Source organism: Triticum dicoccoides, chromosome 4A (genome assembly GCF_002162155.2).
Source record: "Triticum dicoccoides isolate Atlit2015 ecotype Zavitan chromosome 4A, WEW_v2.0, whole genome shotgun sequence".
NCBI classification, from domain to species: domain Eukaryota; kingdom Viridiplantae; phylum Streptophyta; class Magnoliopsida; order Poales; family Poaceae; genus Triticum; species Triticum dicoccoides.
Window position 1 is genome coordinate 352,136,922 of NC_041386.1, and position 10,164 is coordinate 352,147,085.

Genomic DNA, 10,164 nt, shown 5'->3' on the forward strand with positions numbered 1-10,164 from the left:
GTCTGGGCTCAGAACGGACAACAGACGGAACGAGGAGACCGGGACGGATGCAAGTTTTGAAAACATGATGATGCAATGCACATGATGACATGATGAAATGCAACACGCAAGCAAATGACAAGACAACATCAACGAATAACTGAACGACACCTGGCACATCGGTCTCGGGGCGTTACAGCCACGGCTGGCCTGGGGGATATCCAAAGTAATAGTAGGGGTCGTACTGTGATGCCGTAGTCATTGCATCGTGGGCTGCAGCTTGGAGGCGAGCTATCTCAGCTCTCCTCTTATACTCTTCCGCCTCATCTCTGGTTATAAAATATCTCCCTTTTTCCTGGAAGTCAAAGAAAGTAGAAGCAGGGAGAGCGACGTGATAGGTGCGTTGTCTATCAAAGATTAGTCGGTACTGGAGGAACTAATCATTCCTCTCAACAAACTGATGACGAACCATAGCCTCATAATCCAAATAAGCAGGAGGCAACTCAATATCATCCTCACGTATGGTTATACCAAGAAAATTAGCTATGCGCGTTGCACAAATTCCACAAAAGAAATCTCCATTAAATCTATTAAGATGCAACCTACGTGCAACAATGGCTCCCAAATTATAAGATTTATCTCCTAACACAGTAGTCCTAAGAATACTGAGGTCAGGGACACACATGTGACATGCTTCATCTTTACCATTAATGCATCTACCTATGAAGAGAGCAAAATAATGTGTAGCAGGAAAGTGAATGCTCCCTATGGTAGCTTGTGTTATATCTCTGGACTCTCCCATAGTTATACTTGCAAGAAAATCTCTAAACTCAGATTTGCGGGGTTCATTAGTACTACCCCATTGTGGAAGTTTGCACGCAGTGGTAAAATCCTCTAAGTCCATAGTATAAGAATTTTCATAAAGATCAAACAGGACAGTTTGAGAATTGCGTGAAGACAAAAATTCAAACCTCCCCACAAAGGAACTAGTGAGATAGTGGTACTGACGACACTTTTCTGCCTCGAAGCTCACAAGATCAACATTACGCAAATATGCGTTAAATTCTTCCTTAATTCCTGCTCGATCCATGAAGTCCTCTGAAGGCCATTCACAAGGCCGCATTGGAGCGTCCCTTGGTGGCTCATAATCAGCATCATGCATTGCAAGCCTGGGTCCTTGTTTCCTTGAAGAACCACCTTGGTACATTTTCCTAAACATATTTCTTCCTCTGAAAAATTTCTGAAATTTTTAGTAACTTCAAAATAAAAGTGAACCAAACTCAACAAAATTGATAGCAACTACTCCTACAAGTGCCTAGAGCCTATATCATGCATCAAAACTACTTGGAACCATATACATTTGACATGCAAGCTCAAGAACAGGGTCACCTAAGCAGCAAAAATATGCAATGAATAAAGCACTAGAACAAAAACTAATTAGACCATTGGAGGAGTCACATACCAAGGAACAATCCCACAAAGCAGTTTTCTGAGAGGTGCCTTGAGCAAGGAGATCGAAAATCGCAGCAAAAGGGGCTAGAACTCGTGCTTGAGCTGGATAATGGTTTTTGTGGGAGGAAGAAGGAGTGTGTGGGTGCAGGAATAAGTGAGGAGGGCCACCGTGGTCCCACGAGGTAGGGGGCGCGTCCAGGGGGGGGGGTGGGCGCGCCCTCGACCCTCGTGGCCAGGTGGATTCCCCCCTATTGTGTTCTCAGTGCAAAATATTCTCAAATATTCCAGAAAAAATCATATTTAGATTTCAGGGCATTTGGAGAACTTTTATTTTCGGGGTATTTTTATATTGCACGTATAATTCGGATAACAGACAGAAAATACTATGTTTACTTTATTAAATATAAATAACAGAAAGTAAAAGGAGGGCACAGAAGGTTGTGCTTTCTCACTTCATCCATCTCATGATCATCAAAAGGAATCCATTAGCAAGGTTAATCAAGTCTTGTTAACAAACTCATACCGAATAACATGGAACCGAAGGAATTTCGAATAACACTATGTTACCTCAACGGGGATATGCACATCCCCAATAATTAGAATATCATATTTCTTCTTGACAGTAGGAAGAGGAAAGTCAAAATCTCCAAAAATAGTCGATGGAACTTTTCCAATAGAATTAATACTATGAACTTGAGGTTGTTTCCTCGGAAAGTGTACCGTATGCTCATTACCATTAACATGAAAAGTGACATTGCCTTTGGTGCAATCAATAACAGCTCCTGCAGTATTCAAAAAGGGTCTTCCAAGAATAATAGACATACTATCGTCCTCGGGAATATCAAGAATAACAAAGTCCGTTAAAATAGTAACGTTTCCAACCACAACAGGCACATCCTCACAAATACCGACAAGTATAGCAGTTGATTTATCAGCCATTTGCAAAGATATTTCAGTCGGTGTCAACTTATTCAAATCAAGTCTAAGATATAAAGAGAGAGGCATAACACTAACACCGGCTCCAAGATCACATAAAGCAGTTTTAACATAATTTCTTTTAATGGAGCATGGTATAGTGAGTACTCCTGGATCTCCTAACTTCTTAGGTATTCCACCCTTAAAAAGTGTAATTAGCAAGCATGGTTGAAATTTCAGCTTCCGGTATCTTTCTTTTATTAGTAACAATTTCTTTCATGTACTTAGCAAAAGGATTCATTTTGAGCATATCAGTTAATCGCATACGCAAAAAGATAGGTCTAATCATTTCAGCAAAGTGCTCAAAATCCTCATCATCCTTTTTCTTGGATGGTTTGGGAGGAAAAGGCATGGGTTTTTGAACCCATGGTTCTCTTTCTTTAACATGTTTCCTAGCAACAAAGTCTCTCTTATCATAACATTGATTCTTTGGTTGTGGGTTATCAAGATCAACAATAGTTTCAATTTCTATATCATTATCATTGCTAGGTTGAGCATCATCATGAACATTATCACTAGTTTCAGGTTCATTACCAGATTGTGTTTCAGCATCAAAAATAGAAATATCATTTGGATTCTCAGGTGTTTCAGAAATAGGTTCACTGGAAGCATGCAAAGTCCTATCATTTTTCTTTTTCTTCCTTTTAGAAGGACTAGGTGCATCTATATTATTTCTCTGAGAATCTTGCTCAATTCTCTTAGGGTGGCCTTTGGGATACAAAGGTTCCTGAGTCATTTTACCAGTTCTAGTAGCCACTCTAACATCATTGTCCTTATTCTTACTATTCAATTCATTAAGAAAATCATTTTGAGCTTTAAGTACTTGTTCTACTTGAGTGGTAACCATAGAAGCATGTTTACTAATAAGTTTAAGTTCACCTTTGACATTAGCCATATAATCACCCAAGTGTTCAAGCATATCAACACTGCATTTTAATTCTCTACCAAAATAAGCATTGAAGTCTTCTTTCTTAACCATAAATTTATCAAACTCATCTAAGCATGGGCTAGCAAACTTGGTAAATGGGATTTCAGCTTTATCGTATCTATAGAGAGAATTTACCTTTACTACCTGTGTTGGGTTATCAAGACCATGTGTTCCTTCAATAGGTGGTAAATTAAGACCATGTATTTCTTCAATATGAGGTAAATTCTTAACATCTTCAGCTTTAATACCCTTTTCTTTAATGGATTTCTTTGCCTCTTGCATATCTTCAGGACTGAGAAATAGAACACCCCTTTTCTTCGGAGTTGGTTTAGGAATAGGCTCAGGGGCTGGCTTAGGAAGTGTCCAATTATTTTAATTTGTCAACATATTATTCAATAAAATTTCAGCTTCAACCGGTGTTCTTTCCCTGAAAACTGAACCAGCACAACTATCTAGGTAATCTCTGGAAGCATCAGTTAGTCCATTATAAAAGATATCAAGTATTCCATTTTTCTTAAGAGGATGATCAGGCAAAGCATTAAGTAATTAGAGAAGCCTCCCCCAAGCTTGTGGGAGACTCTCTTCTACAATTTGCACAAAATTATATATATCCCTTAAGGTAGCTTGTTTCTTATGAGCAGGGAAATATTTAGCAGAGAAGTAATAGATCATATCCTGGGGACTACGCACACAACGATGATCAAGAGAATGAAACCATATCTTAGCATCACCCTTTAATGAGAACGGAAATATTTTAAGGATATAAAAGTAACGAGTTCTCTCATCATTAGTGAACAGGGTGGCTATATCATTTAATTTAGTAAGATGTGCCACAACAGTTTCAGACTCATAGCCATGAAAAGGATCAGATTCAACCAAAGTAATTATCTCAGGATCAATAGAGAATTCATAATATTTATCAGTAACAAAGATAGGTGAAGTAGCATCAGCATGATCATATTTCATTCTAGCATTCAGAGTTTTTTGTTTAAGCTTAGCTAATAATTTCTTAAGATCACTTCTATCATTGCAAGCAAGAAAGTCTCTTTTAGTTTCTTCATCCATAACATATCCCTCAGGCACAATAGGTAATTCATATTTATTAGGAGAGCCTTCATAATCACTTTCGCCAGTATTATCAGTTTCAATAATTTCATTCTCTCTAGCCCTAGCGAGTTGTTCATCAAGAAATTCACCGAGTGGCACAATAGTATCAGGCATAGAAGTAGTTTCATCATAAGTATCATGCATAGCAGAAGTGGCATCATCAATAATATGCGACATATCAGAATTAATAACAGAAGCAGGTTTAGGTGTCGCAAGCTTACTCAAAACAAAAGGTGAATCAAGTGCAGAGCTAGATGGCAGTTCCTTACCTCCCCTCGTAGTTGAGGGATAAATCTTGGTTCTTGGATCTTTAAAGTTCTTCATAATAATAAGCAGATATAATCCCAAGTGACTCAAAGAATAGAGCTATGCTCCCCGGCAACGGCGCCAGAAAATGGTCTTGATAACCCACAAGTATAGGGGATCGCAATAGTTTTCGAGGGTAGAGTATTCAACCCAAATTTATTGATTCGACACAAGGGGATCCAAAGAATATTCTCAAGTATTAGCAGATGAGTTGTCAATTCAACCACACCTGGAAACTTAATATCTGCAGCAAGGTATTTAGTAGCAAAGTAATATGATAGTAGTGGTAATGGTAGCAAAAGGTAATGATAGCAAAAGTAATGTTTTTGGTATTTTGTAGTGATCGTAACAATAGCAACGGAAAAATAAATAAACGAAGAACAATATATGGAAAGCTCGCAGGCAATGGATCGGTGATAGAGAATTCTGCCGGATGCGGTTCATCATGTAACAGTCATAACCTAGGGTGACACAGAACTAGCTCCAATTCATCAATGTAATGTAGGCATGTATTCCAAATATAGTCATACGTGCTTATGGAAAAGAACTTGCATGACATCTTTTGTCCTACCCTCCCATGGCAGCGGGGTCCTAGCGGAAACTAAGGGATATTAAGGCCTCCTTTTAATAGAGTACCAGACCAAAGCATTAACACATAGTGAATACATGAACTCCTCAAACTATGGTCATCACCGGGAGTGGTCCCGATTATTGTCACTTCGGTGTTGCTGGATCATAACACATAGTAGGTGACTATAGACTTGCAAGATAGGATCAAGGACTCACATATATTCATGAAAACATAACATGTTCAGATCTGAAATCATGGCACTCGGGCCCTAGTGACAAGCATTAAGCATAGCAAAGTCATAGCAACATCAATCTCAGAACATAGTGGATACTAGGGATCAAACCCTAACAAAACTAACTCGATTACATGATAAATCTCATCCAACCCATCACCGTCCAGCAAGCCTACGACGGAATTACTTACGCACGGCGGTGAGCATCATGAAATTGGTAATGTAGGATGGTTGATGATGACGATGGCGACGGATTCCCCTCTCCGGATCCCTGAACGGACTCCAGATCAGCCCTCTCGATATAGTTTAGGGCTTGGCGGCGGCTCCGTATCGTAAAACGCGAAGAATCCTTCTCTCTAATTTTTCTCTCTCCGAACACGAATATATAGAGTTGGAGTTGAGGTCGGAGGAGCTCCAGGGGGCCCACGAGGTAGGGGGCGCGCCTAGGGGGGCAGGCGCGCCCCCACACTCGTGGCTAGGGTGTGGGCCCCATGGTCTTGATCTTGTGCCAGTATTTTTTATTATTTCCAAAAATAATCTCCATGAAGTTTCAGGTCATCCCGAGAACTTTTGTTTCTGCACATAAATAACACCATGGCAATTCTGCTGCAAACAGCGTCAGTCTGGGTTAGTTCCATTCAAATCATGCAAGTTAGAGTCCAAAACAAGGGCAAAAGTGTTTGCAAAAGTAGATACGATAGAGACGTATCAGGGCTTTGCCTAAGCACTACGACGCTATGACCGGAGGAGTAAACTGTGGAGGGGGGCACTGCACACGGCTAAGAGAATAACTGTTGTACTTTGGGGTGCCTCCTGCCCTCGTATATAAAGCAGGGGAGGAGGAGGCTGGCCACCAAGGGGGCGCGCCAAGGGCGGGAGTCCTACTAGGACTCCACTCCTATAGGATTCACCCCCATTTTTTCCTTTCTCATCGGAGGGGAAAAGAGAAGGGGAGGGAGAGGGAGAGGGAAAGAGGAAAGGGGGCCGCACCGGCTCCCCCTTGTCCAATTGGGACTCCCTTGGTGGGGGGGGGGTGCCACCCTGCGGGCTCCCCTCTCTTTCTCCCCTATGTCCCATGAAGGCCCATTACTTCCCCGGGGGGTTCCGGTAACCCCTCGGTACTGTGATAAATATCCAAAATGTCCCGAAACCATTCTGGTGTCTGAATACTATCGTCCAATATACCAATCTTTACCTCTCGACCATTTCAAGACTGCTCGTCATGTCCGTGATCTCATCCGGGACTCCGAACAATGTTCGCTCACCAAAACACATAACTCATAATACAAATCGTCATCAAAAGTTAAGCGTGCGGACCCTACGGGTTCAAGAACTATGTAGACATGACCGAGACACATCTCCGATCAATAACATACAACGAAACCTGGATGATCATATTAGTTCTTACATATTCTACGAAGATCTTTATCGGTCAAACCGCAATAACAACATACGTTATTCCCTTTGTCATCGGTATGTTACTTGCCCGAGATTCGACCGTCGGTATTATCATACCTAGTTCAATCTTATTACCGGCAAGTCTCTTTACTCGTTCCGTAATGCATCATGCCGTAACTAACTCATTATTCACATTGTTTGCAAGGCTTATAGTGATGTGCATTACCGAGAGGGCCCAGAGATACCTCTTCGATCGGAGTGACAAATCCTAATCTCGATCTATGTCAACCCAACGAACACCTTCAGAGACACCTGTAGAGCATCTTTATAATCACCCAGTTATGTTGTGATGTTTGATAGCACATAAGGTGTTCCTCTGGTATTCGGGAGTTGCATAATCTCATAGTCAGAGGAATATGTATAAGTCATGAAGAAAGGAATAGCAATAAAACTTAACGATCATTATGCTAAGCTAATGGATGGGTGTCTTGTCCATCACATCATTCTCTAATGATGTGATCCCGTTCATCAAATGACCACACATGTCTATGGTCAGGAAATATTAACCATCTTTGATTAATGAGCTAGTCAAGTAGAGGCATACTAGGGACACTGTATTGTCTATGTATTCACACATGTACTAAGTTTCCAGTTAATACAATTCTAGCATGAATAATAAACATTTATCATGATATAAGGAAATATAAATAACAACTTTATTATTGCCTCTAGGGCATATTTCCTTCAGAGCGCTTGCCACTGGCTCTGCCGCATTGACTTCACGCGCCCACTGGTTGAGTTGGTGGTGAGAGGAGTGCAAGGATGCGCCCCCGTCAATGCACATCACTTCACTAGCCTTCTGAAATTCCTGCTCACTCGTCTCATCATCTTCCTCTTCACTGTCATCTTCATTTTCCTTTTTCTCACGGCCTCTGGTGGGCTTTTCCTTCTGTTGATCGACTTTGCCGCGATGACCATTGCGGCCACCACGGCCTTTCCTGCCAGCACCATTCTGGCCTCTCTCCTTATCACACCTTTCATATTCAGCTTTCTGCTTCTCGACTAGCTGCTCAACTTGCTTGTAATCTTGGAGATCATGGCCCTTGGTGGTATGGATCTTGTAGTATGGCCGTCGAATTTGCCGGGTTTCTTAGCTGCCACTGCTGCCTGACAATCGGCACAAGCAGCAACTTCCTTGCAAGGTGTCTTAGTCTTTGCTTTCTTGCCGGCATTGAGATTACTGGAGCTCTAAATGGCCATCAATGCTTTCTCCTTATGCTTATTATTGCACTTTCTATTCCTATTCCTGGGGGTGGCGGCGTCATCTTCTTCCGAATCAACTTCGACACCAACGTCCTCCCCTGGAAGTCTTCTCCCCTCTGCAACACGACCACACTTGTCCGCCAACGTGTAGAGTTTTTTGACAGTCTTGGGCAGCCGAACATTCATCTTGGCCCGCATCCTCCGACTGTGCACATTTCTGTGGAATGCGACAATAACTGCTGCTGGATGTATCTTCGGGATGTTGTGGTGCACTCGGCTGAACCTTTGCAAATACTTGCGCAAACTCTTCCCTTCTTTTTGTAGAAGGGTCTGCAGGTCACTGGGTTGCCCTAGTTCTTGATGGCCACCTGTGAAGGTGCCAACGAACTCGTTGCACAGGTTTGCCCATGAGGAAATGGAATCCTTCGGCAGGTGGATCAGTCAAGACATCACATTAGGCTTGAGAGCCATTGAGAAGTAATTGTCAAGCACTTTCTCATCTCTTCCCCTAGCAGCTTGAATGTCCATCATATAGATGCCCCAAAACTTTGTCGGGTTTAGTTTTCCATCATATTTCTCTAGCAGGTCAGGCTTGAAGGTGCGAGAGGATGGCCACCGTACTTGCCGTAGCTTGCGAGTGAAGGCGGGCACCCTAACTCGTAAGGTAAGTACCCGTCAACACTAGGCGTGGGTTCGTAAATGTCGGGTCCATTACGTCTGTCTGATCAACGGCGTGCCTCGTGAAGCCGCTCAATGGTGACGCGGGCGTCTTCCTCCTGTCTCTCAACACTGGGAGTTGATCCTACTGGAGTTGTGGGTCGGATGCGGCCATTGATGCCTCGTCAGGTTCGTCGGCGTCTCAGGTTTGTTGAGCCCGCCATGGTTGCCCTTGGGTGGGCTTCCGTGGAGGGGACTGCACCATGGGTGTAGTCTTCTCAACTTGGCCACTAGTGGGGGCTCCTAGCGTCATTTGCGGGCACCGCGAAGGCTCCGCACGATGTGACTTGTTGGCTTCAGCAAACTCGATGAGGATCTGGATGGTAGCTCTCCATTCATCCATCTTGTCTGCTGCTGGGGGAAAGTTCAACAATAGCCGAGCTCTCGCCATTGCTTCAGCCACCGTCCCTAGCATGGTGTGGGAGGCAGAGCGTGACACTGCTCGACTCCTGGTCGAACCATAAGGAGCATCGTTGTGCTCCTGCCTCCTAGAGCGGTCTGGCGTGGCTGAGGTTGTTCTTAGTGGCCAAGCTCTTGGTCAAATGGGCCCTTCTCATGCGGACGCAGTCGTGGTGGATCGGCTCCGCTCGGGGTCTTGTCACGCTCGCCCTGCGCAGGACGGAGCATGTGTCTTGGCGTCGCTATGCTGGTCGACATGGCCAGAGGGTCTTGGCTCGCACCAGAGAAAGCGTCAGCACTGTGCTGATTACGCTCACTAGTGTGGCGAGGAGGCGGAAGTTGGGCGTCACCTTGACTCGCACCGGCGGCACCGATCCCTGTGTCAGCGGTGGTGAGGGTGTTGGTTGCACGTCCGCAGTGCCCGCCCCGCCCGCCGTGGTTGCGTTGTCCGCAGTGCCCACATCGGTAGGTGAGGAAGCCTTTGAAGCACAAGGATGCGCCGTCGTACCGGTTTTCTTCTTAGGAGCCATTAACGATGTTGAACATGATGAAGATAGATGGACTAACTACTGCCTTAGATTTGCACAACCAATCCCCCTACCTGGCGCGCCAAAGATGTCGTGGGGGAAGCACAGTCACCTATGGGGCATGGCTGCCCCTTTGTGGTTCGGCAAGGGGATGGTCACATTGCACAAAGAGAAGAAACAACAGGCAGCATGATGATGGTCTCTCTCTCTTTTACCTAGGTTCGGGCCGCTTTTGTAGCATAAAACCCTACTCCCGCTATGGTGGATTGATCTTGAGGAACATGAAGAGGTGACGAGCTCAAGCCCAACA